This window comes from Felis catus, chromosome B4, assembly GCF_018350175.1.
Source record: "Felis catus isolate Fca126 chromosome B4, F.catus_Fca126_mat1.0, whole genome shotgun sequence".
NCBI lineage: Eukaryota > Metazoa > Chordata > Mammalia > Carnivora > Felidae > Felis > Felis catus.
In genome coordinates this window covers 118,785,145-118,810,344 of record NC_058374.1, presented here as the reverse complement: position 1 = coordinate 118,810,344, position 25,200 = coordinate 118,785,145, and the positions used below count along the sequence as shown (strand labels likewise).

Genomic DNA, 25,200 nt, shown 5'->3' with positions numbered 1-25,200 from the left:
TAGTACTCATGAGCCCTCCATCTACACATGAGTCATTTGGGTCCCATTTGGGGTCCTCTCCAGGGAAGTGAGCCCGAGCATAAGCGTTGCAGCCGGGCCATTCTCCTCTAACCATGCTAGGGCTGCCTGGGTAATTTGAGGGTCAGGAGGAGTTGGCAGCAGTCCATGCAGGTAGGTTTATGGGTTTGAATTATGGACTGCATTAGTTCAGTCATAGCCTGGGGCTTCTCTGTACAGGAGGGAGTGTGGTGCTTCCAATTTAGGAGGCCCATAGTGGTAAAGGGTTGGTACACAAAAACATGCTGGTGTCCTCGGATCTGGCCTTCCTGATCATCATAGATGGGTCCCCTAATTTCCCTCAGTGGCATCTGTAGGGGTCCCCAGTGTTGCTACAGGGAGGGACTGTCTCCGCTGGCCTGATCCTCTAATCGCCCTCTAGGAGGGATATATGGGGTTAGGACGGGTGGTCCAGTTGAGCTGGTCACATTCAGAGAAGCCGGTGGTGCTAGAGGTGGTGAGGTGTCAGGACTAGGGGCAGGCTCCTGTGGGGTTTCAGCAGCTGGGATGGCTGGAGGCACAGGTGGCAGTGAGGGGTACAGTGGGGGCATATGGCAGTGGGGTCCCCTCAGGCTCTCCCAACAGTATGGGTTTTTCAGTTTTTGGCCAGCATTTGGAGGATGCCATGATGCGAGCCATCGTAATTTTATAGTTCTCTTCAATACAGACTTTTAGCCAAGGTGACCGGGATAGGATTAGGTCTTGCCAACATTCAATGTGAAGAAATTGGTTGGGGGTGGCCTGGATCCCCCACAATGACCTTGAATACTGGACCAACAGTTCCCTATCAAGTGAGCCCTCAGAGGGCCAGCCCACCCCAAACGGTGGCTAATCAATTTCATAGAATGTCCAGAGCTTTCCAGGAGTTAATTTCACACTGTAATCTCCTGAATATCCCTTTTTGAAATTCCTCAGAATACACTCTACGGGAGTCGTTTACTCTGCTTTCCACCCATTTCCTCCCCATAATGGACAACTTTCATGCACAAGAGAGGAAAAAAGGGGAAAGAAGGGACTAATTTGGAGAGGACACACACTTGCTTCGTCCATTTTCGGCTGCTCTCCTCTCAGAGATATTTCAGGCGCCACTTAGCATTGGTGGGTTCAGTATCAAGCGCTGACCCTGATCAGACTCCTGAGGAAGTCTGACGCTGCCCTAAGCCATATGAGGTTGCCACGGAACCACAGACTGGGACTCAGAATTCACTTTGACCCATTTAATGGGTCAGGGTCAGAAAATTTCCTCTGTCCGTCTCGTTTACACACAGTCACACAGTGACTCCAACCCGCTGCCCAGTGCCTGGTATCTTAGAGTTGTGGTTTCATTCCTTATAGAACTACCCGGGCAACTCTGGGAGGTGATCAGGCTCCCCTTGGGCCTCTTAGGGTCAGGTCTACCAAAATGAACCTGGGTTCTTACCAGTCTGATGGGCGATGTTCTCTGAGCTGGTTCCTGGGCCTCACCAGCTTCCTTTGTGGATCTGGGGCCCTCACCCCAGTGTGCTGGGAGGCGCTAGTCTCCTATGGACCAAGCGGTCCGCCAGCACCAGTCAAGGTTGCCTCTCCCAGTGCCCTGAGGTTCGTGCTTGGTGACAAGGGAGGTAAAACACCGTCCCCGCCTCCCAGGCGATGTCCCCACAAAATGTAGTGATGTGTCACACAGAGAGAGCCGGGGACACTGAGTCTTTTCTTTCCAGGAGGCAGCTTTATTCATGGCAGCTCAGGCTCAGCGGGCTAAGACCCCAAAAGGCTGAGACTTGAGCACAGTGGTCAGGTTGCCTTTTATACAATTTTTGCCCCTTTGTCTCCATATATGGTAACATACAGTCTGAATGTGCAGTCTGCGTTGCAGAGTCATGAGGAATAGTGCACACGTGCACATAGCCAGGTTGCCTTCCCTTGTCTTGAGGTTTTCACCACATTTTTTAGGGAGGGACCCTACCACATCAGCAGCTGGATTGTCTATTTGCCTGCCTGCAATGGCTATGATGTGCAGAAAACAGACACCAGGAAAAATTCAGGCTCTACCTGTGGCTAAATTATGGTTGGACCAAATTTAATATATATATTTTAATGTTTATTTATTTGGAGAGAGAGAGCATGAGCAGGGGAGGGGCAGAGAGAGAGAGAGAGAATCCCAAGCAAGATCTGCCCTGTCAGAACAGAGCCCCACTCAGGGCTCAATCTCATGAGCCGTGAGACCATGACCCGAGCTGAAATCAAGAGTTGGATGCTTAACTGACTGACCCACACAGGCGCCCCTACTATATTTATTTTTAAACCATAGTGGACGGCTTTTGCTTTTGTTTCTTCTTGGACACAGCATAACACACACAGTACACAGTAAGTATGTACATAAGAATAAATGACTTGAGCTCCAAAGCAACAAGGATCCTAGAAAAAGAAGAAGTGGTCATTTAACTGTTTTCCTTTTCCTTCAAGGAAATTAAATACTTCTACCTTGTTTTTTCACAAAAATTTTGAGAGATTGAGAATCTACCAGCTCTTCTATTGTTAATAACTGTTGAATGAAGTTAAATGACATCTTTTCCAAGTTGGTTGAGTTGTATCCATGTTTCCCATCAATTGGCCTATTTCAATATGCATTTCAAGCATTTGGCCTACTGGAAAAATTGCCCCTATCACTTCTTAATCTAATTTTTGGACTTCATTCTGCCAAGGCTTTTCTTTTAGAAATAAAAGTAAATAAAAATATTTTTCCTCAGTGTATCATCTTTTTCTCTAAATGCTGTTTTCTGTTTTTATTTTGCTTGCAATCTAAGTTAGTGATAATTCAATATCTTCCGTTATGATAAAAGCCTCAGTTTTTGAGATGCCTTGAAGAGTGAAATGAAAGCATCTCTGTAGAGCTCTATAGACTTGAGAAGAAAATAATCAAAATACTGTTTATTTATTTATTGAGCGTCTAGTTGCTCTGCTATCTTCCCTTTCTTTCTTTTTGTTGTCTTCCCCCACCCCATTTTCTCTCTTCCTCTCTCCTACAAAGTTGGCATTTTATCTCAGAAACTTGCAATTTAAAGATGAACAAAATGAAGGACTCTTAAGGACTTAGAGTTTAATAAACAGTAATAATGCAATGCAACTGTTCTGTTATGGAAGGGTGCAAGAGGTACAATGGAGGTATGAGAAGGGAGAGTCTATCTGTGCATGGGAGCATTGGGTTAGGCAGATAACACTTAGATAGAAGTTTGAGTAGGATTCTACAAGCGAACAGGATTGGGAGTATATTAGTTTTCTATCTCCATGTAACAAATTACCACTTTGTAGTAGTTTAAAACAATAAACACTTATTATCTCATAGTTGCTGTAGGTCAGGCGTCTGGGTGTAGGTGAGCTTGGTTCTCTGTTCAAGGTCACACAAAGCTAAATTCAGGATATTGGGTGGGCTGCATTCTCATCTACAGGCTTGACTGGGGAATAATCTATTTTGAAGCTCATTCACATTGTTGTCGGCTTTCATTGCCTCATGGTTGTCTGACTGAGGGCCCCATAGTTTTGCTGGCTATTAGACAGAGGCTGTCCTCAGGTCCTAGAAGACAGCTTTCATTTTTAGAGGCTGCCAGAAGTTCCTAGCTGTGTGGTCTTCTCCTACATGACTTTTTACTCCATTAAGCCAACAAGGATAGTCTCTAGTCTAGTCTGCTAAAAGAGTCTTATGTAATGTAACAAAATCATGAAAGGACATTCCATCACCTTTGACATACTCTATTGTTTAGAAGTAAATCACAGGACTTACCTGCACCTAAGGAGAGGAGATTATACAAAGGCATGAACACAAGGAACAACTCATTGGGGGTCACCCTAAGGTGTGTGCCCCACATGGGGTGATAAGAGGAATGGGAGAAGCAGGTAGATAAGAGATTGTGTAGGGAATGAACAATGGTTCTGTATAGCTGCAATGGGATGGAGGAGTGAAGGAAGAGTGACTCAAGGTAAGACTCAAGGCAGGAATGATCACTGCTAACATTTAGATAACGCTTAATCCATGCCAGGGTACTTTATATATGTTAAATCATAGAATCCTTACAAAAACCCCAAGAGATAGATATTATCACCATTAAGACAGGCAGAAACTCAGAGAAGTTAGATAACTTGACTGAGGTTGTATAGCTTGCAAATGGTGGAACTGGATCCCAATTGTCTGGCCCCTGAGTCTGTGTCTTTAACCACTACACAACCCAGTCTTTGGGCAAGTATTGAGGTGTGCAAGGAGGAGATTATGAAAGGTCTCGTTGAGGAATTTGAATTCGTTCCAGGAATCAGTAGGGAAACACTGTAGAGTTTTCAATGAAAGGTATAGATGCTCAGATTGACATGCTGCCAGAAGCACAGAGGAGGCACCGGTCTAGGTGAGGGAAGATGGGTTACTGGAAGTCACTGGGACTGGGGTGGGGGAGGAGGGAACAGATAAGAGATCTTTGGATGATCTGGCTCAGTGATCAATTATGAGAGCTGGGAGTGTAGTGGTGGAACTGAGGAAGAGCAACCCGTCTCAGGTAACCTCCAGGTCCCTGGCCTGAATGATTTGGGGTGGAAGGAGCATGGGACTCATCCAATGAGCTCAAAGTTACTGGAAGGCAGGGACTATATTCTTCTTTTTGGTGTTAGATCCTTTGGGCCTCGCATATGTCTTTGCCTAAAGTTACAAAAGCACACACTTGGGCTGTGCATGCTACAGGCCATGCACTGTTCTAAGAACTTTGCTTATACTAACTTCTTCAATTTTTGCAACACCTCTATGAGATCTACTATTATCATCCACGTTTTACAAAAGGGGAAACCGAGGTATAACATGGTTAAGTAACTCGACCACTTCACACGGTTGGTAAGGATCATAGCCAGGACTTGAACTCAGGCGGGCTCTCTTCAGAGTCCGTGTGCTTAACTAGCACATTATGCCACATCCACACAAACAGATGCTCAGTAGTATTTGCTAAATGTTGTGTGACCTCACAAAAGTAGAACAAATATTTAAAATACAATGTGATAAATTTGTCCATGGCCCTAATGGCCTCTGTATAAGTCTCCATTATCACATTGAGGAAATCGTATTCTAAGGATATGTTGAAATCTGTCTGTCTCTTACTACTGTTAACTGCTCACACATAAGGACTGGGTTCTATTCTAGACATTTCCATGTGCACAATTTCCATTGTGTCTTGTGCAGTACACTCAATAACCATTTGTGGAGTGAATTACTTTCTTGTATATTATACATATGATTAAAAATTAAAAACTGTATTTACTAAATTATCTCATTCAATATTGGCATCAACCAGAAAAGACAGGGGTGGTGGGTCCTGTTATTCCCATTGTATAGCCATGGATATTGAGGCAGAAGAGAGTGACCAAATGGAACCCCGAAGTTCAATTCCTCCTCATTATAACTTAAATCTTGGCTGGGATAATGAGGACCAGCAAGAATATCAAATTCTAGTGATTCTTTGCAAGCTTTCCTTTTACAAGTACATCAGGGGATCAATAAGGACATGAGAACATAGGGTACACTAAAAACTAAAGGGACACAGGAAAAGTATCATGACTGGCATTAAGTGATTAATTAACTAATTAAATGGCCATCAGAGTGTAGTCTAAAGAAGAGGTCTATTTATTGAATAAATAAAAATAAAAAGCTGAGGGAACAAACTGTGACTGCCACCCTTGCTTCAGCACATGCCCACCTCTGTCACTCTGACCTCCTATCCACTTACTAATTCAAAATAAATTTAAGAAAATAACCCTTATCAGCAGCGTGGCTTTCAAACTACTCCACAGGTAAGACTAATAGTCTCTGTTTTTCCTTTCAAAATTCACCCCAATTCTTCCCTTAATCTATATCCATTGTCAAATTTCCTTCCATTATTTAAGAGCCTCTTTTCCCCCATTCTTTTCCTCTAAGATAACATCTTAAGAAATAAGATAACTTATTTATCTTTCCCCCCTTTTTCTTGTTTGCTTGCTCTGTCTCTTCCGCAACCTTCTACTTTCTTCCCACACAGACTCATATTGACTCCTTCTGCTTTAAGGATCAGTTCAGGAGTTCTTTTGGGGTAGGCTGACTTCTAATAAAGGCTCCCATGGCCTCTGCCTCCTAGTATTTATGCCCTTCTATAATCTCCTCCCCTTTGAATGGGCTGAACTTAGTGACTTGCCCAGGACTGGCAAAAGTAATGGGATTATTGGTAAGGCAAAAATGATGGGGTGTCACTTCCATGGTAATTATGATGTCCATCTTGCAAGTAGGCTCTCTCTTTTGTCTTCCTGGCTTGTGTGTTTTGATGAAGCAAGCTGCTAAGTTGCTATGCTGGAGAGGTCCACATGGCAAGGAACCAAGGGCAGCTTCCAGCCAACAGGGAAGAATTAGTGTCCTCAGTCCAATAGTGCACACAGAAATGAATTCTGCCAACAGCCACAGAGCTTGACAGTGAATCTTGTCCCCAGCAGAGCTTTCAGATGAGGCTGCATACCTGGACTAACACCTCGATTGTAGACTTATGAGAAACCATGAAACAGAGACCTAGCTAAACCATGCCTGGATTTCTGACCCACTCAAGTGATGTGTTTATATATGTGTGCTGTGTTAAGCCACTAAATTTTGGACTAATTTGTTACACAGCAAAAGATTACTAATACACATCCCTTCCAAGCAGCTTCCCCTCACCCTAGGCACCTCTCCTTTATGTAGCCATCTGTATAGCTCTATTCTTGTACTTAGAACCTGGTATTCTAATTATGTTTGTCTTTGTTTCCTGCTCTGCACTGAGCTCATTGAGGGCAGTGACCTGATTTATCTCCTAGCACAGCACCTGGCTCAACAATAATTGTGTGTTAAGTAATGAACATATATTCAATAGCCCTCTCTGCTCCCACTGCTCTCCTACCAATCACCTGAAATTGGTGCCATTAGGGCAAGAGAAGATGGTTCAGCTCCAACCATCTCAGGTAACTGCTGTAATTCTTCCTGTGCCCCTGCTCTCTCTGTCCATTTGAGCAACACATCCTGGCAAAAATGGGAAGAGCATGTTTGTGATACATTGTCTTATTTGATCTTCCAGTCAATGCTATGAACGAGGTATCAGGATCCAATGTATAATGAGGAAATCAATGTTTTATACAGAGCTGCACAGCTGTTAAATAGCAGAGTCAAAGTTGGTATCTAAATGTGTCTGATTTTTAATTCAATGCAAATCTCTATTCACAGTTACGCTATGCTGCATGGTCCCGGACAAAGTTTCCTACACACTAGAATAAACTGGCAAAATGAGAATAATAACAAAGATAATACTATTTAAAAACATTTATTGAGTTATTGTTCTGTAACAGGCATTGTTCTAAGCCCTTTAAATGGATTTACAAATGAAATTTTTATAAAAGCTATGAGAAAAGTATTGTTACTTTTTCCATTTTACAGATAAGAAAACTGAGATGAGAAAAGGTTAAATAAGTTGCCAAGGTCATACACTTCAGTGGCAGAGTGAAGATCCAACTTGGGTGGTCTGGGTCTAGTAATCAGTGTGGTTTTAAGGGACATGATTCATCTCAGGTAATTTTGACTTGCTCCTATAAGAGAGTAGAGTGACAGAGCACTGCTCACATGTATTTGAATCCTAGGTTCTCAAGACAAAATTAATTTGGAGATCCGTTTCTCTTTTGTTAATGAGCATCAATTTTTCTCTGGAGAGAGGACCCCTCCTGTTATAGATCCCCACTGCATTGTAGGAGCTCTAATTAAGCCTATGCAAAGTACATAAAAAAGGGAAATAATGAGAATCTGCAATTGAGAAAGACATGACTCTGGTAGCAACCTTGAACACAATTTGGCCAGATTTTGTCCCTTCCTCTTAGCATCTTAAGGCTGTGAGCAATGGGAGGGAGATGCAAAACATAAGTTAATTTTTGAGAAAGAAAGCTTAATTGGAAGATTTTCTCAAGCAAGGGCACAGAGCATTATGTGAGCCTCCAGTTCATTTGCTGAGAAGAATTTATAAATTTTATTTTCTTTTTTCATCAGTTGTAATTGCCACGTAAAAAGTCAAACAGTTCTGCAAGACTTATGAGAAAGATCAGCTCCCTGCACAGTTCCCACCCCTTGCCCCCCAGAAGCTACCTCTTTAAAGCCTTTTCAGCTGTCTCTCATGATATTTACCTACATATTTTCAAATAACTTGCTCATACTGCTACCTCTTGATTATTTTAGTTTTAGACATCATTCTGAAGAAGGATTTGTCACTGGCATTTTATATGTCAAGTTAGCATTTCCTTTTCAGACATTTCTTCAAGAATAAAGAAAATAAGGCAAAAGGGTAATAGTTCCTTGGCATAAAAAGTACATCCACATTTATACAAAGCACCTCGAGATAGGTGGGGTAAGTAGAGAGAACAGCTATACGAGACAACGTAAGAGCAGTAACCAAGTAGATGGGGGGAAATATCCATCACTATTTTGGAGTATAAAATGAAAGCCAAACAAGCTTGAGGTGCCATGTGAAATTTAATATATTAGCAAAAAAGAAAGGCTAAGGAAACACCCAGTGCTGGTGTGGTTGTTGTAAGTTGTAAGCTGTTGTGAGTTGAAACTCTCACATGTTTTTGATGGTATAGTTTTTTTTTTTTTAATTTTTTTTCAACATTTATTTATTTTTGGGACAGAGAGAGACAGAGCATGAACGGGGGAGGGGCAGAGAGAGAGGGAGACACAGAATCGGAAACAGGCTCCAGGCTCTGAGCCATCAGCCCAGAGCCCGACGCGGGGCTCGAACTCACGGACCGCGAGATCGTGACCTGGCTGAAGTCGGACACTTAACCGACTGCGCCACCCAGGCGCCCCAATAGTTTTGAAAATAAATATGATAATTATGTACCAGGTGCCATTAAAATGGTGATACTGTTTGACCCAGTAATCTACTACTCAAAATTTATCCTAAGGAAATAATGCAACAGAAGCAAAAAACATATGAACCAACATGTTCCTTGTAGTATCAATTATAAGAGAAAAAGAGTTAGGACACATGGACGGACACACACAGACCGAAAGGCAGCCAGTTTAAATATAGTGTTTCATATACTAATGTAAATCACCAGATGGATTACTGTCCACCTGTTAAAAATGATAAACATGAAAGCTTTATAAAAACATGAGAAATATTTATGACATTCACTGAACAAAACTGAACACAAAATAGTATACATTCTCCATTTAATTATGTATAAACAAGTATGCACACCCACAGGAGTGGCTATGGTACGAGGGACATGAGTATTGAGAGGGAGGAGCTGATTTGAAATTTAGGTCTTCCATTTACAAGCTGTGTGTTGTTGGGCTTTAAAAGAATACTTCTCTGAGCCTTGCTTGTTGCATCTCTAAAACTGTAGAAAATATCAACTTTTTAGTGATGTAAACATTAGAGAAATAAATAATTGGCAGCTAATTTGGTACACAGCATATTATGGTAAGGGCTCCATAGATGGTTATAAGTATTGCTAATATATGGGCCCTATTCAGGAGAATGGGGGAGCTATGTTAGGGACATGTAGCCATGAGTGCCTTTGTGCCCCTTAAAATTTTTTATATATGCATATATATAAAATGTTATATATGCATGTATATATATACATTTTAAAAATAATTATTTATATATGCATACATATACATATATATATATATATATATATATATATATATATATATATAATTGCTGCATGAGCATTTACTGACCTTGTCAGTAACGAAAGTCCATGTTTCTGAAGGTGTCATAATGAAACAATCCGGGAGTAGAGAGAAAGCAAGGCTGAGAGCCTTGGTCTGTTACACCTCTGTTCTCTTTTTATTGCCCTTGGCTCTCCCAGCTCTTTGTTCTCCAGTGGGCGATTGCTACTGGAACTGGTGCATTCCTGCTAAATGGCATTTTAACCCTGGTATTCCCACAACTCTCTGCTATTTCCTTAACTGACATTTGCATGGCAGATGGCGCAAATGGCCTAGCAAATATATACTGGGTCAGCGTTAAAAAACTGCCAGATTGATGGCTTTGTTGGCTGTGTGCCTCTAAGCAGAGACACGACTGGAAATTGCACAGAGACTCAATTTTCCAGACCAACTTGTGGGCTTTCTGTTCCTCCCTTGCTATGGGCGATCAGTAGGACAGGTGAAGATGGGGCTAGTCTGATTGGCTTCACTTTTAAATAGACACTGATGTGGGCAGATGGGTTGGCACACAATGTGCTGAACTGGGAGCTAAATCTTTCTACTTCTAATCCTGCCTGCATCAGATTTGCTAAGGAATGGAAGCCAAATCTTAACCTGTTCATTTCCAGAGTGTTCCATAGGATAATACTAAGCTTCTTTCGAGGAGTGTCATGAAGGCTGATTTAGAAAGGTAGAACATTTTATCTAAGTGGCTAAAGAAAGCTGGTTTACTTAATACTTCTTAGTCTGAACTACTTTTGGGGAAGAACATACCATTGACTTGGCTTATACATCTTTGGCCCTTAGGGTTTTCATTAGGGCCTTTAGTTGTTTCACAGAAACAACTGTTTCTGTGTTTGTGATCTTCTCAACTAGACTATAAGTTCTTTGGGGACAGAGAGCAAATCTCATATATGTTGGTCTTCCTTATGGCATATAATAGGATCTCTTGCCAATGGTAATTCTCAGTGCCGAGTAAATGTTTATCACATAAGTACTACTGGTCTGGTTTATAATGCTATGACAACAGGCAGTTCTGTTCTTAGAGGGACCCCTGCCTTGGGTCTCCTGTGCCTATCGTCCTACTGTTGGGATAGAGAGTCCAAGGTTTGATCATCTTAGTAGATGAGTATGAACATGACATGGCAGTTAGGTAGGATTCTACTTGGGGATTTCCCTTCTCCACACCTACTAGACCACATTCTTCATATCTGTGACTCTCTAACTGCTTATCCCAATGGTCCTGAGCCCACAACCAGAACCCGCAAGGTCCTCTTCCAAGGGAAGACACTCTTCCCTGTTCTCCCAAGGGGAGACTATCCTAGTGTTTGTGTCTTTAGGCCTGGAGGGTAGCCAAGGGACCGTTGTTTGTGGGGAGGGGAGGAAAAAGGTAGAGATGTAGCCTGGAAATGTGACCCAAGAGATGAGTGTAGGTGGAGCTGGGGCCTGAAGAGACAGTGGTGAATAGCAGCCCGGTGCTGACACTCCACGGGCTGCCACATTCAGGTACAGCTCATGGTGATCCAAGAGTTTAAATCTGAAGCTGGCCTTCAATTTTTCATACTAAGATAGGACCATATGACAAGATCTATTTTTCAAAGTGGACAGATAGAATGTATTTTATTTCACCTGTGTAAGCTCGATTTATAACTTTTAAATATATGGACATAGAGTAGTAGGCTTCTGTTTGTATTGTCACGCCTGAGGCCTGCAAATTCTAAGGGCAGGCTCATGTCAATGAATTCAACCTGCAAAATAGTATTGGGCTGCAAATGTGATGTCAATCCCTGCATTTTATCTACTTAGTTAACCTTCCTATAGTAGGCACCTTTGAATGTAGTAAATAGCAGGAATAAAAGGTAAGAGACGACCACCGCGTGCAAGTGGCACTAGGGATATTTTCCTTATATGAACCTGAAACCACAGCGGGTCAATCCCGTTTCTTTCAACCATGGGAAGTTGGGGAAGAATCTGAATGACAGAACAGCTTGAAAAACAACACAACTTTGTTACATATAATCACCCAAACTGATGACCAACTAAGTATTGCTAAGTTGAAGTCCTACGGGTCTCCTTTAGTAAAAAGATAATTAGCTCATTAATGGCTCTGAATGAAATGAAATGAAATGAAATGAAATGGCTCTTAAGGCACTCGAAAACAGTATTTTCTAAAAGAGACTAAACATTCCAGTTGTATTTTTGTATCTGGCTAATTTTCTGAGGTCATTTCATCCCTGACCTTTTGTTCTCTAAGATAAGGTAAACTTCTGCCTCGTTCGAGTAAGAATGATGACCAATTCTGAGACGCACAGGGCCCAACTGGCAGAGTTTTATGGTGCCGATTAATGTTGAGAACAAGACAGGGCAGATAAGATTCCAGACCCAATGTCAAACATCCGGTTTTTCCTTTGGGATACCTTTGGGAGAGAACAATCGTCAAGATAATGATTATTACAATTTATAGAAACATTTTATTGTTCCTTTTCAAATGATTTAAAAAACCCCACTATAAGCAGGAAGAAATTAAATTCAGAGGGAAAACAAGAACTTTATAGGCCATCTGCTCAGACTTTCAAATTTAAATTTCATACATAAGAGCACATTAGCTGTGGGGAAAAAAATGTGATCACATTTTGTAGCTGTCTGAAGCCCTCGTTGGGCTTTCTGCATAGAAATAAAAGGAACCGTTTTGCTGAAGAAAATGAAATGGCTTCGGTATGGGGGAAATTTGCTATTCACCATTTTATATTTATGGAGTGCTGAACTTACACCATTTTTTGTAAAATATGAAGTAACGGTCGATGCCTGGGGTGGGGAGGTTCACAGGTGACGTTAGACAAACAGTATTGGAGAGCACCTCGCAGAGAGAAACCTGGGACCCTGACAGCCTGTTAGAGGTGGTGAGTAATGGGATGAATGGGGGAATTCAGGGCAACAGTGGGCCCACCTGTGGGGAGGGGGAAACAGGTGCATGAGGGAGAGGAGGCTTCCCCTGAATCTGGGCCTCCAACTTACAGCCTGGTCCTACTGGCCTGTGCCTTTAGGTATATACTTTCTCACACAGGCACGGAGAACAGTAGGATGCCGTTGACAGCATGAGAGAGTCAAGGATCATACTGAGTCGAGAGCGGGTGACAGCAGTGCCGCGCACAGTGGCCGCTGACCCCTGCGAGCCGAAGCTGGCGGCTTTCCTAGGAATGGTCTGGAGAGCGTTTGATTAGGTCAGGCTGCTCCTGCTGCTTCAAACCTACCTGTCTGATGCTCCGTGACAGGGGGAAGAGAGGTCGCGGTGAACACCAGGACAATTAGTGTGCCGGGTTTTTTGTTTTTTGTTTTTTGCATCTGCCTGCCTTCCTCCCATTTGGTGACCACCAGAGAAACCTCCATCATCGCTTGGTCAAATGAAGCCTGGCAAACAAACCAAGCCTCTTCCCCCCAGTTTGTTGTGCTGTGAAAAGATAAAGGAGGCACAGTGAACATCCAACTGATGGAATGAATGCTGACCCTGGTAGGCAACTTGATCTTTTACAGCCAACCCTAAGAGCTGATACCTTAAAGCACCTAATTTAGAGAGGTATGTGAAATCGTTAAAAAAAAAATACTAATTAAGGAAAACCAGCTACAGGGAAAACTGTGAACTGAGGGTCAGGAAAAACAAATTAAATTCATCTGAGTTGGTGCTATTTTAGAAAAGCCTAGAAAGGCTTAAATTAATCTGATGATAAATGAATGAAAGGAACACAGAACTCAAAAGGAATGGTAAGCACTGAAACTCAAGCTTCGTTCAATCATAAGATCTTAAAAAGCAAGCAGCACAGTGGTTCAGAGTTCAGCCTCAATAGTCAGACCTCCTGTATTTGAATTTTGGAAGATGGGAATATCTTCCAGCCATGTGACCTTGAATGAGTCAATTACCATCTGTGGGCTTCCAGTTCCTCATCTGTAAAATGGGGCTAATAATAGTACTCAGTTCACATAGTTTTGAGGAGCATTAAATGAGATAATACATAAAAAGTACTTAAGAGGGTGCCAGAGATACTTGCAAGTGCCCCCTAAATATTAGCAATTTTAATCCAGTGATTTTAAAACTATGCTTCAAAGAGTCCCAAGTTTCTACAAGTCTCGTGCTGAAACACCTACAAATTTAAGATAAGGATAAGCAGGGGACACTTGGTTTTCATCTGCAACTACCACAGTTGCTCAGCTTGTGTGTACCTTGTTTTAATTTCTGTTTGCCATTTTACTTGAACAAGATCCTGTAAGTTAAAACAACACAAAACACGTCTTGTAAGGCATCTGATCCAGCATCTGATCTGTTTATCCAGTTAGATCAGGAACCCTGTCCCTATCCGTGGATCATCCTGCCTCTTCTTGAACCTCTGCAGAAAATGGACTCTCACTGACCTATAGACCTTTACGGTTCAGGGTTGTTTGGATAATTAGAAAGTTCTTTCCCATGTTGACTTGTCTGATTTCACCTCCAGGTGCTAGTTTTGCTCTCTAAATATGGCCAAATTCTCTTCTGAAAAGATCCAGGTAGATGTTAGGAAAAAAACGATTGTACCCTTTGAGATCTTCAGTGGCAAGAAGCAGAAATTGACTTTGACAGACCTAAAAAGAAGATAAATTTCTTGATGAGCCATTAGGCTGCTCATAGAATTGAAGAGAAGTTGGAGAACCAGGCATAGAAGAAAAGGCAGGAGTCAGTCTTTCTGGAGGTCTTGATGGCATGACCCACTTAGGGCTTCCCCTCCCACATTCTTTCAGCTATCCCACCTAAGGTGTGAGTTCCATTCTCTCTGCCCATCAACCCAGCAGCATCTCTCCAAGAGTGGGCCCGGAAAGACCCAGCGCACTCTGCCTGTGCTCTCTTGGGCTCAGTGAATCCTGGGGTTCTTTCATCTAGTCGTCATCCTTCCCGTCATACCGCGAAATTGATGTGCTTTCCAAGGCACCCATGTCTGAAGGCGTGTACTGAGCTTTCAGTCAATTCAAACCTCAAGAGTAAGGCTTCCAGATTTACTAAAAAACACAGAGCACCCAGTTAAATTTAAATTTCAGATAAACAAGGAAGAATTATTTAGTGTAAGTATGTCCCACATATTTTGTCTGGCAATCCCACTTCTCACTTCTTTTGTTTTTTAATAGAATTGGCTGTGGAACCATTGCTGGTTCATCTTCTGTGCTTCATTTTAGAAGCTAAGCTCAGAAATATCCATTTATCTCAATTAAATTTCATCACATTGATTTCAGCTTCTCTTTCCAACTTGTCAGAAGTTTTAAATCTTGATGTTATGAAGTCAGTGTATTCACTCTACTTCTAACCCTGAATCCCTAGTTTGACATTGTGACCAGAGAGGGAAGGAGAGCAGAGGTCCGTGGAGGGGAAAATAAAGAGAATGATGCAGTGTAGAAAGGATGGTGGTAGTAGGGAGATAGCCCATCCGAAAGAAGGACTCAGGATAGAAAAAGCTTTAGGGAAATTGGAGGAACAGAAAGAAAGAAACATAAATATAAAGGAGAGGTACCAGTCAGGATTCTTAATTTCAGGCAACTGCTCAATTTAAGCAAAAACAAAAACAGCAATTATGTGAAGATATGAGAGGCTTGTAGACCCAACGGGAGGTTTGGATAATGGGCAGGAATCACGGGTTGGGCATCAGGAGCCAGAAAAAGGGCTGTGAAGCAAAACACACTGGACTCAAGGCCATTCGGGTTGCCATTGGGCTGATGAGCAACCTCCACCTGGCTCCACAATCTTGGGTTATAGGTGAGCTCTGGCAAAGAGTATCCCATTGGCTGAGCCTGTCACAGCCTGTCCCACAGAGGTGTTGAGCTTAGGGGAACTTTGGCCAAACCCTTTGGTCTGCATTGTGGAAGCCTCAAAACAGTCTCAGAAAGGGATCAGGGTGCAAATACGAAGAGGCTTTTTTAAAAAAATTTTTTATGTTTTTTATTTTGAGAGAGACAGAGACAGTGTGAGTGGGGGAGGGGCAGAGAGAGAGGGAGACAGAGAATCCCAAGCAGGCTCCATGTGGTCAGTGGTAAAGGGTCAGGGCACAGAGCCCGACACAGGGATTGAGCTCAGGAATCCATGAGATCATGACATGAGCTGAAATCAAGAGTCCAATACTTAACAAATAAGCCACCCAGGTGCCCAAGGAAGGGGCTTCTTTTTGTAGAGAGTCAAAAATCAATCAAAATCAGTCAATCAACCCATTATTCATCAAGCAAGCAAGCAAACAAACATAATATTCCCCATGGAGAGATTAAAAGAATAGTGTCATATGCAGACAACTCACTATATGCTGCCTCCAGCCCAGGCCTCTCTTCCTTGCTGCCAGCCAGAACAGTCATTTGCCTACTCAGTATTTGGACAGTATGTATGAACCAAAGCAATGCCAACAAAGTCTATCCAGAATCAAACTCATGTTCTGCCCCAGCTCTGCCTCCAGCCCGTGTCTCCTTTCAGTGTCACCTGTCTCTGTGAACACCACACATTCCAAATCTAGTATCATCTGTACTCTTCTCACTCTTTTATCCGTATATGAAATACACCTCCAAGTCCTGCTGAGTTCACTCTTTAATTCTCATTTGAATATGTTGACTTCTTTCTATCTCTTCGCCTCCACCCATTCCAATCCTATCCTCACCTTTATTACTATAATAACCACATTCCTGAGATCTCTGAATCTGCTCTGCGCCCCTGCTCCCTGACTGTTCTTCACCCTGCAGCCACAGCAATCTTTCTGAAGTGCAAATTTGAACATGAAACTCCCCCCCACCCCCCCACATCCCTCAGCTTGAAATATTTCAATGGCTTTCCATTGCGCTTAGAAAAAGATCAAGATCTTTAGCCTACAAGGTTTTAAAGGCCTGACCCTAGAGAGTCCTCTCCAAACTCTGTATCTGGGGTTGGGAGTGAGGATGTGGGGTGTTAGTGGTCGCGTGGAGTGGAGTGGTCTTCAGCGGCAGTGTCCAGAGCAAGAGCGTCTGTTGGGTAAGAACCAACCTCTAGGCTTAGAGTTAATTCTAGCCTTCATTAGCACCTATGATGTGATTAGTCCTGATCCTTGTACACACGTTCACTTAACTCAGGGCAAGGGTCTCTACCAGGTGATGGCCCATATTTCTTTCCAGCTCCTTCTGTGATGTTTTAACTGATTACCTGGAAATATTCTGGCCGCTAGAGGGCCTCATTGTTTTTTTTCCCCTTAAAAGGCTCTCAAATAGTAGACAAGAACTACAAACATTCACTGGGCTCTAGCTGCTTTTGGGGTGTGTGACCTGTGCAAATATGTTGACTATTTTGCTAAAAACGTTTTGAGAATATTTTTATTATCATTGGGTAGCTTTACACTGAAAACAGTTAACAATAAAAAAAAAAGTCTCTTCTATTTAGCGTTTCTAATTTGTAGGTGAAACCAGCCTGTTGGAGCTCAGGGACCCTCAGCAATACACGACTCCTCTTCCAGCCTCCTTCAGCACTTGAAGAAATAATTTTAGGGTTGCAGAAAGCTTCACTGTCCTAGAACACCCCATTTCAACTGCCAATACTCTCATCCTTACCATCACAATCTGCCAAAGAGATTGATAGTCACAGTCAATCCTATCATAACCTTTATCCAAAAGGTAATATGTCCTGGTTTGCCTAGGATGACCATCCTCTCCCAACCCTGAAAATGTTTCCGTTTGGATAATAATTTGCATGACCACCTTATTTATCCTTGTTTATTTCAGACATTACAAGAAACTTAAGACTCCTACATTACTTCCTTCCCCATAGATCCTTTTCCTCACATATTCTATATCTGACCTCATCTTCCATCCTTTCACAACATCTAAAATCTGTCCTTGGTCCAAAAGTTGTTCCTGTATGTTCTCTTCAACTTCTGGTTCTGAGATCTGACTCTCCTCTGAGGATCCTGCTTCTCATTTGGGCCCGGAGGTGGTGGTGATGGCGGTGGTGGTGGTGGTCATGGTGTATACCTTGCTCCATGTCGCTGCCTCCAGACCACTACCCTTCTCTTCTCAGAACACCCAATTTTGACCTAACTCATGTCATCTCACTATATCACCTTCTCCTCCCCCCGCCCTTATTGTTGTGATCAATGGACCCCACAGAGCACTCTCATTTTATTCCTTGAAGGTTTTAACTCATTACTCCTTTTCATGGGTCTTTAATGCCCCTCCTGATGAAATTCTTAGAAATTTCAAAATTCACATAAATGATAGTTCCCAAATTCTTGCCTCTTAGCTCTTGACGTCTTCTCTGGTGGTTATGTCTTTGAACATACCTCAGTCACCAGAGTCATGCCAAGATCTTTCATTATTAATTGCATGTACTTCATAATCTTCATTTTTATCTTTCATCTTTGACTGCTGTCCACGATCTCTTTAGCTCTCTCCCTTTAATATTTCAACTTCAACAATACTTCAAGCCCCCCAAGATCCATATTCTGTCAACCTCATCATCTTATCAGTACCCCTCACCTCTCACCCTCAGTACTTTTCTCTTTACCACGGTTCATCATTGCACTCCTTCCTGAAATCTTTCCTAGATATACAGATATAGTTGGGTGGGGAACTTTGACAGTGGAAGCATGTGTTAGATATCTTCTGAATGCCTCTTTGTTGGTGCAATAGCAAATAAGGCACGGGTGAGAATGAAGGCAGGAAGGAAGTGTTGTAAGCATGAGAGGAGACAAGATGGTTGAAAGGGGCTTCTCAAACTTTAATGTGCATGCAGCTCACCCAGGGATCTTGTTAAAATGGAGATTCTAGTTCTGTAAATCTAGAATGAGGCCTGAAATTCTGCATTTCAAATAAAATCTCAGGTGATGAAGATGTCATTGGTCCATGGACCACACTTTGAGCAGCAAGGGTCTAGGATAAGTTTTCTTAATCTTGGTACTCTTGCCATTTTGGACCAGATAGTTATTTATTGTGGATGGCTGTCCTGAACATTGTAGGATGTTTAGCAGCATTCCCTTTTATAGGTTAGCTACTAGCCCATATATTTCCCTGTCACATTCAACTGGAAACGCCCAATCCTGGCCAAATCCTATTCTCTACCTGCTTCATGCCTGCACCTGTGTAGTTGAATATGCCTGGAAAAACACACAATAATAATGTAAATCCATATGCATTATGCAGAACCTTAATGCTGCTTATTGTCCCTATTATATTTTCTTAATCTATTTAGACATTTATTGTCCTACAGTAGTGGTTCTTAACCAAGGTTGATTTTACTCCCTCAGTGGATACTTGCAATGTATGGAGACATTTTTTTTAAATTTTAATTTCAGTATAGTTAACATACAGTGTTATGTCAGTTTCAGGTGGACGATGTAGTGATTCAACAGTTCTATATGTTATTCAGTGTTCATCAATATAAATATACTCTTAATCTCCTTCATCTATTTCATCCATCCACCCAGCAACCTCCCCCCTGGTAACCATCAGTTTGTTCTCTGTAGTTAAGAGTCTGTTTCTTGATTTGTCTCTCTCTCTCTCTTTTTTTCTTTTTAGTTTGTTAAATTCCACATATGAATTAAATCATATGATATTTATTTTTCTCTGACTGACTCATTTTGCTTAGATTACACTGTCTAGCTCCATCCATGTTGTTGCAAATGGCAAGATTTCATTCTTTTTTTACAGCTGAAAAATATTCCATTGTATAGCTATCACATCTTCTTTATTCATTCATCTATCAGTGGACACTTGGGCTGCTTCCATATCTTGGCTATTGTAAATAATATAAATATATTTATTGTAAATAAACATAGAGGTGCATGTATCTTTTCAAGTTAGTGTTTTTGTGTTCTTTGGGTAAATACCCAGTAGTGGGATTACTGGATTGTAGGGTAGTTCTATTTATAACTTTTTGAGGAATCTCCATAGTATTTCCACAGTGGCTACACTAGTTAGCATTCCCATCAACAGTGCATGAGGGTTCCCTTTTCCACATCCTCACCAACACTTGTTTCTTGTGTTTTTGATTTTAGCCATTCTGATAGTTGTGAGATGATATCTCATTGTAGCTTTGAGTTGCATTTCCATGATGATGAATGATGCTGAGAATCTTTTCAAGTGTCTGTTGGCCATCTGTATGTCCTCTTGGGAGAAATGTCTGTTCATGCCTTCTGCTATATGGAGACATTTTGGATTGTCACAAATGGAGAAGATTATGCTATTGGTATATCACAGGTAGAAGTCAGGAATGCTGCTAACCTAGTATTGACCATATTGTGTCACTGTAATGATTATCTAAAATAACTGGTAGACAAGGTGACTGAAAATGTTAGGAACAAAAGAAAGAAAAGAAAAGGACATGAAAAGGAAAGGAAAAGAAAAGAAAGGAAAGGAAAGGAAAGGAAAGGAAAGGAAAGGAAAGGAAAGGAAAGGAAAGGAAAAGAAAAGAAAAAAAATGCTAGGAACATTGTCAGGGGATGCTTGTTTCTTTGTACTGATAGTTACATATACGATCTAATTTAATCGCTACCATATCACTATGAAGTTACATCTTCATTTTTTGGGAACTGAGACTCAGAAAGACTGAGGGTCTTTCCTAAGCTAGTGAATGCAGAGTTAGAATGCAAACCCATTTCTGGGTGGCTATCTCCATAATTCTGTATTTACATAAGAAATGTTACCTTCTTCCTGATTAACATAGAACTAGGCCTGCACAGGAGGAATCATTAAGAACCAACACTTACATCTTCAGCCTGACGCAATTGTAAGAAACAGTGACTTAAATGGAGGAAAAATGTCACACTGACGATGACAAGAAAGAAACAATGATGCTCTAGCTTAAACAATGAACCATCTTGCTTAGTGATTCAGCTGCAATTTTATTTCAGTAATGTACCCCAGCTTTTCCCTGAGTGGGAGATAGCTGCTTTTAGACTTTCTGTTCCTGTTTTATTTAATCCAACTCGAGTTTGTTGATGCCTTAAGTGACTTACTAGTTAATTGTCACCTTGTTGATAGTAACAGTTAATTGGTCCCTACCTAGTTCTAAAGGCTGGCGTGAGATGGGCGAAAACTTTTGGAAGTGCACTCTGTGGCTGGGTAGGAATGCTCCCACTGACCACCTCAGCAGCAGACAAGGGCTTGCATCATCTTGCCCTCTGTAGGCCAGCTAGCTGAAGTTCCTTGCCAGATTTTGCCATTCAACATTGGTCTTGGTTCCTGCTGTGTGGCTGGCCATATTTCACTCTTACCAGCCAAGGTATCTGTTCTGAGCTGTGGTGGTAGTTAGTAGTTAATTGGTAAGTAACCTTATCTGAGTCACTGAAACTAATGCAAAGACCACACCTTAGCAAGGGTGTGTCCTAGTGTAATCCTAGCTCCATGATTTACCACTGACTGGGTGACCTAGGGCAAGAAACAGGGTTCTGTTTTCTGCAAAGTGGGGCTAGTAACACCTGTGCTACAGTATTCCTGTAAAGAACTCACTGAGCTCCAGCTCAGTGCTTAATGCATACTCCTCACTGAGGGCTTACTTCAGTTTTACTTCAGTTTACTGTCACAATGACCCTAAGAGGAATAATAACATTCGAATCCTCATTTTATAGATAGGGAAAGTGGAGAAGAGAGAGAGAGAGAGAGAGAGCGCGAGAGCGAGCGAGCGCTTAAATCACATGCTTGCTGTCACACAGCCAGCAACAGGTTTCAAACTTAAGCAGATGAACTGCAGGCCTGTGTTCTTAATCATTAGCCAATAACACTCAGAGTGAGTGTTATAGAAGGTGTGTTATAGAAGGTGACTGTGTTGTTGTCTTTGATGATGGTATTACTGTGTGGTCTCCTTCTCAACTTTCCAACTTCTTTGGGGGGTCTGTGTCTACTCAAGAGGAAAGAGGATGGTTCTTTGTTTTTTCATTCAACATATATTTCTTGAAAACAGACTCTGTGCTCACCTAAGATAAGTAAACCAGACAGACATGGTTCCTGAATTCCTCGAATAATTCAGTGGGGAAAATACATTGAACAAGAAGTGCCAAATAATGAATTAACTGCAAGTGTGATAAGGAGGAAGGAAAATTGATAAAAGGGGAGCTCTAACCTTTACTGTGGCAGAGGGTCAGGTAGGCCTCTTGGGTCAGAAAATTCTCTTCTTCTTTCCTGAAGCCTGCAGGGGAGGGATGCTAGTATTTTTTAAGGAGATCCGCAACAGGCTCTCAGAGTTATTTTTATGTTAACTTTCTTATTAAAGACAAAAAGAACAAAACAATTTATGGGCTTTAAAAACCATATGACAGACCATTAGGAAAACTGATTTAATGAAGTAGATTAAATATGAACATATGATAAACCGTCTCAGTAGTTTTCTCTACAGTAGTTTCCTTCTGCTTTGGAAACACCTGTCTTCCCTCTATTCACGTGAAATTTCATGCAATCTCCTCTGGCTGTTCTAACCTCATAGGTTTGGGGATTGGTGAAGAGACACTCTGCGTACATCCATTAGAGGCCTTTTGCTTCCAGCTGTTCCCAAATCCTAGATTGTTCCTTCAAAACACAGGCTTTATACCCTAGAGGGCTTTCTTCCAACATACAACTATGCCAGTTTATCGTCCTAGATCTGTTTTAAAAATTTACATTTACTTAAGATGTTAAAATACTTAACCCAGGGGGATCAGTTGTTTCCCCATAAAATGTTGCAGCTCTGCATATTATATTTCCACCTAAAATATATATAGAAGGATTTGTAAAATATTTAGGCTAAGAGACATAGCACAAACCTAATTTATAACATGCCATAAATAATAATGAGGCAGTTTTCTAATTAGATTCTGTTTCCCCAAATAAAGACATACCATAGTAGATTATTTCTGTAGTCCTATTTTTTTTTTAAAAAAAATCAATTCATCAGCACATCTGAAATCCATATACCAAACTGGCAGAAAATCAAGATACTAATTTTATATGGGAGAGAAAAACCCCTAGAGATTTCCATTTAAATATCTACATCCTGGAACCATTTCAGGTTCTGATTTAAAATCAGGGGTTCGATATTTTATGGCAGATTATAGGCAGAATCCAGAGAATTAGATGAGACATTTTCTGACTTGTATTATCTACTTGATGAACCAAAGTCTTGCTTTCAGATTCATTTTCAGTATGATTTCCCTGTTGGATATGTCCTGGATGCCATGGTGAGAAGCTGGCAGGAAAACCCTGGGGAAGAGGTCAGAAACGATGCTATCAAAAAGAGAAATGTCATGGGACAAGGACTAAAAATTGGAAACAATGAGAGAAGGAGGGAGGGAGGGAGAGAAAGAGAAAAAAGAGAATGCCATATATCTATATCTATATCATCTATATCTATATCTATATCTATATCTATATCTATATCTATATCTATCTATATCTATTTCTATCTCTATCTCTATCTCTATGGAGAGAGAGAATTTGCACGCAAGGCAGAACAACATAAGAAATAATACATGGAGTACTGCTACTAACATGATCATTTTGGTTCCTCTTATTTAAACCCTCTTTAAGCTTTCACTTGTAATTAATAAGAACTGGTATTTAAAAAATTTCAGAAGGACTTCTGTTTAGTGTTGAAACATAAAAGAAAAATATTGCCCTTTCATCATCTCTAAGAGAAAAAAAAAAACCCACACGATTTATGTATATACTTTGGAATCAAAGTCCCTTTTAAGTCTCTTGGAGCTGATCATAAATAGAAGCCAAGTCTGATCTCCTCAAATAATAAAATAGTGGGGAAAAAAGATAATGCACCCTACCATTTAAGCATTTGGACCACATCGTTAAGAGTGGTTCAAGTGAGTGCCATTAAATTAGTCTTAAGAATGCAGTGCATTGGAATTTGTGCAGTAGGGACTGTTTTTCTGTATAGAAGCAACTGCTGATTAGTGAATAGTAATGGAGGAACTCTATGGTTGCTTTCCCAAGAGTGGTGCTGGCATCCACTGAGCTGACCACTAACCCTCCTCTAACCTAGTTTCCCTTGGGACTGATGCTGTGGGTTATGGTTTTTCCTCTAAAAGGAAATTGACAACCTTACTTTTGAAGTGGAGAAAACATGAATTATATATATCAGTGCTAGTACTCAGTTAAACAGGTTATTTACTAGAGAGTAGAGTTTTGATGGAAGTGAAAACTTATCCTGGGAAGAAGAAATTAGCAATAAATCTGGTGATGAAGGTGGCTGAATTCTTCCCCAGATAGCCCCATTTAGATGCACAACCTGAAGCACGTAGCCAACATGTGGTGGAGAGCCTGCTTAAACTTAATACGTTTTCCCACATTTGGGAGGTGGGGGTGGGGGGAGTTCAAATAGAGATAAACAGCAGTCTAAGACCGGGGAAGCATCCTTAGAGACAATCATTTTTAGACAGAAAATAGAAAGGCTTATGTATACAGCTGGTATTTACATGAATTCCTCCCACTGATGCCTGGGACTTTGGAAGACAGACCAAGAGATAGGAGGGAAACAGCTGTCTGTGCAGATGTTGTCAACAAATAGGATTTGGGATTCTGATCTATTATGCAAAAGCCCATAACCAACGACTTTTACCTGAGGATCTGGGGAAGAAGGGCATTTAAGTGACCTCTGAGTACTGGTGTGTTCAGGGCTTATTCCTGGGCTTCCTTCTTTCCCTGTCTTTTCTCCCTAGGTGAACTCACCCAGTCCTAAGCATGTAAATGCAATCTATGCTGATTTAATGTTTGTGATTTAATGTTAATGAGAGTCATGCCTAGCTCATAGTAAACACCATGGAAGTGTCAGCTATCTTTATTTATTATAGCTAATTGCCTACTATTTCCCCTTGTGTGTTTGATAGGTATTTCCAAATTAAGTCCAAAATGGAATTGCAGGTTTTATCGTTCCCACAAACCAATCTCCCCTGCGTTGTTTTTCCATCTCTGTAATAGCAGCTTGACCCAGTGACTCAGGCCAAATGCTTAGGAATCATTGTTGATTCCTTTTTTTCTTTTACTCTTCACATCCAATTCATCAGCAAGTCATCCCAGTTAAACCTCTGAGATGGAAAACAAATCCATCCACCCCTCTCCATCTTTACTGCCACTATTCTCGAACAAGGCTCCCCCCCCCCATCTCTTGCCTAGAAGGCTGTAAAAACATTTTACCTTTTTTTTCTTTTTCTTTTCTTTTTTTTTTTTTTTTGCTTCTACTCTTCCATTAAGATCCTTTCTCCATACACTAACCAGAAAGATGTCTTTAAAAGGTGAATCAGGGTGAGGCTCATGACTTACCAGTGCACTCAGCATCTAATTCAGTCTTCTTTGGTTTTACTCCATTTGGGCTGCTGTAACAAAACTACTATAGACTGGGTGGCTTGAACAATAAGCAACAAACAGTCCATGATCAAGGTACCGGCAGATTTGGGTTCTGGTGACAGCCCATTTCCTGGTTCATAAACAGTTGTCTTCCTAAC

At 41.3% G+C, this 25,200-nt stretch overlaps 2 long non-coding RNA genes across 2 annotated transcripts in view; one reads left to right on the top strand and one right to left on the bottom strand.

Annotated features, from left to right (window-relative positions):
- The window catches only part of LOC123386696, a 20,131-nt gene extending 6,889 nt beyond the window's left edge, over window positions 1-13,242 (top strand). The window contains exon 2 of the long non-coding RNA XR_006600998.1: window positions 12,582-13,242. This is a non-coding gene — a long non-coding RNA (uncharacterized LOC123386696). The remainder of the gene's footprint in view (window positions 1-12,581) is intronic.
- Window positions 11,782-25,200, bottom strand: LOC109501735. Its single transcript, XR_002159991.2, has 3 exons — window positions 25,019-25,200; window positions 13,015-13,211; window positions 11,782-12,180 (listed from the first exon to the last, which is right to left on the bottom strand). It is a non-coding gene; the product is annotated as an uncharacterized LOC109501735 (long non-coding RNA).